We start from the raw sequence: 2,938 nt of genomic DNA, 5'->3' as shown, positions 1-2,938 counted from the left end.
TTTTTTTTTTTTTTTAAAGCAGATAAACCATTCATAATTTTGATTTATGTGGTACATAATAGAAATATCCAGAATGACATATGGGTTATCAGTCTGGGTCCAAAAGGAAAAACAGAACTCATTTTAAATATTTAAAACAAATCTGATGTAGGGAAGTGGTCGCACAGGTGATGGAAAGAACTGGGAGGCAAGCTGCAGGCAGTGAGGTGAGCTGGAGATGAAATAGCAAGAAGGAAACCACTGCCACCCCTGGGCTGGAGCGTGAAAGCAGTTATAGGAGAGGGCTGATCAGATTGCAGGGGCAGCCATCACCCGCCAGAGTGCAGGAACAGGGGCTCTGTCTGGTGGGGGCTGGAGCTTTGGGAGGGCACAGCTGCTGTAGCAGGAGCTACATGAGTTCTTTTCCCCTCCTGCCTGGGAAACCTGGCCTGCAGGGGTCACCCCCTTCACAATTTGGAATAGAGCAGAAGAACAAAGAATGGATCTGAGGACAAGCTGGTCTGGGACCAGAGCTGTATGCATGTCAAGTATTAAAAACATTAGTCTTTTGCAAGCTAGAGCTGTCTGAATGAAGAAAAAAGGGGCAGAATATTTTATGACAGTGCTTCTCATATTTTAATGTGCAGACATGTCCTCTGGGGGTCTTGTGAAAAGGATGATTCTGGCTGATTTTGGCCTGGGGTGGAGCCTTAGGATGTGCATTTTCTAACAAGCTCCCAGGAGATGCTGCTGCTGCTACTCCTTGTCCATGGACCACACTTTGAGAAACAAGACCTCATGACATATGCATGTGTAAAGAAAAGCTTAAAAAATCCCAATACATCTTTAGGTTGTAGGACTTCGAAAGAATGTTCCCCTAAGTCTTTAGCATGTTAAAAATTTGATGTGTATAGATTCAGTATGGCAATCAATTAGTTTAGCATTTCATGCATGTCTGATATCTCCATGTTTGAATTTGTTAAAAACCGTCCCCAGACTCGGCGCCTATAGCTCAAGTGGCTAGGGTGCCAGCCATGAACACTGGAGTTGCTGGGTTTGAATCCAGTCTGGGCCTGCCAAACAATAATGACAACTACCACAAAAACATAGCTGGGTGTTGTGGTGGGCACCTGTAGTCCCAGCTACTTGGGAGGCTGAGGCAAGAGAATTACTTAAGCCCAAGGGTTTGAGGTTGCTGTGAGCTGTGACACCATGGACTCTACCCAGGATGACTTAGTGAGACTCTGTTTCAAAAAAAAAAAAAGAAAGAAAAGAAACTATCTGGCAAACGCATTACTTCATTTGTCTTTCTTTGCCATGGTACACAGTAATGTCTCTATAGGACTATGTAACTAGAATGGAAAAAAGAAAACGGAGCTTATATATACTGACAAGTAAATTTACTAGCACATCACAAGGTATTTTGAAATTTGAGTAAAGAACAGTGTAATTTTGTGAGGCTATCAGTTAAGATAGAGTTTAGGCCAGGTGCTGTGGCTTGTACCTAGTCCTAGCACTGCAGAAAGTGGGGGTAGAAGGATTGCTTAAGCTGACACTGAGCAAAATAGAAAAAATAGAAAAGTAAAATTAGACAGGTGTGGTGGCATGCACCTGTAGTTGCAGTGGGAGGCTGAGGTAGGAGGATCACTTGCTTGAACCTAGGAGCATGGGCTTTCGGTGAGCTATAGTGGTGCCACTGCACTCTAGCCAGGGCAACAGTGAGACTTTGTCCCCCCCCGCCCCACCTAAAAAGATAGAGTTTAATTTATTTAAGTTTCTGAAAAGTCAACATTATTTTGGATATGTGCATGAAATTGTTTGTATTCCTGATTTCAAATTAATTTTTTTGAGACAGTCTCACTTTGTCACCTTTGGTAGAGTGTCATGGTGTCACAGCTGACAGCAGCCTCAAACTCCTGGGCTCAAGTGATTCCCTTGCCTCAGCCTCCCAAGTACCTGGGACTATAGGCGCCCACCACAACACCTGGCTATTTTTCGAGGCAGGGTCTTGCTCTTGGCTCAGACTGGTCTCAAGCCCGTGAGCTCAGGCAGTCCACCTGCCTCGGCTTCCCAGAGTGCCTGATTTCAAATTTAAACAGGTTATTTTGTTTTCATTGTGAAATTAAGATTAATAGAAATTAGGTAAAAGGTTTAAGTTGTAAAAAACTTACATCTCTCAGCTTTATGAGATACAATTTACATAGCATACAGCTCACTCAGTTAGAGTTTATAGTTCAGTGGTTTTTTATTCTATTCACAGTGGTGCAGTCATGACCACAATCAATTTTGGAACATTTTCATCACCCTGTTTCCTCCCAACTCCCTCAGCCTTACTCAACCACTGGTCTGCTTTCTGCCTCTGTGTATGTGCTGAGTCAGGTCTTTTATACAAATGGACTCATACACCATGTGGTCTTTTGTGTCTGGCTTCTTTCACTTAGCTTGGTGTTTATAAGAAGGTTTATCTATGTTGCAGGATGTATTGCTGCTTAATTCCTTTTTTATTGCTAGGTAATATTCCATTATATGGATATGGTCCCTTTTATTTACCTTTATCAATTGATGCACATTTGGGTTATTTCTACTTTTTGGCTATTCTGAATATTGCCACTGTAAACACCCATGCACGTGTTTTTGTGTGGACATATGTTTCATTTGTCTTGGGTGTACACCTAGAAGTAGAATTGACGGGCCATGTGATAACATGGTGTTTAACTTTTTGAGGAACGGCCGCAGTGTTCTCCAAAGCTGCCACACCATTTTACGTTCCTAGCAGTGTATGAAGAGGCTTCCATTTTCTCCACATCCTTGCCAGTGGTTGTTATTATCTTTCTTTTTTTTTCAGTTTTTGGCTGGGGCTGGGTTTGAACCCATCACGTCCAGCATATGGGGCTAGCACCCTACTCCTTTGAGCCACAGGTGCCGCCCTATTATCTTTCTTTTTGATTATACCCAGCCT

Source organism: Otolemur garnettii, unplaced genomic scaffold (genome assembly GCF_000181295.1).
Source record: "Otolemur garnettii isolate 467f Iridium unplaced genomic scaffold, OtoGar3 scaffold00013, whole genome shotgun sequence".
NCBI lineage: Eukaryota > Metazoa > Chordata > Mammalia > Primates > Galagidae > Otolemur > Otolemur garnettii.
Note: the sequence above shows the minus strand (reverse complement) of the source record.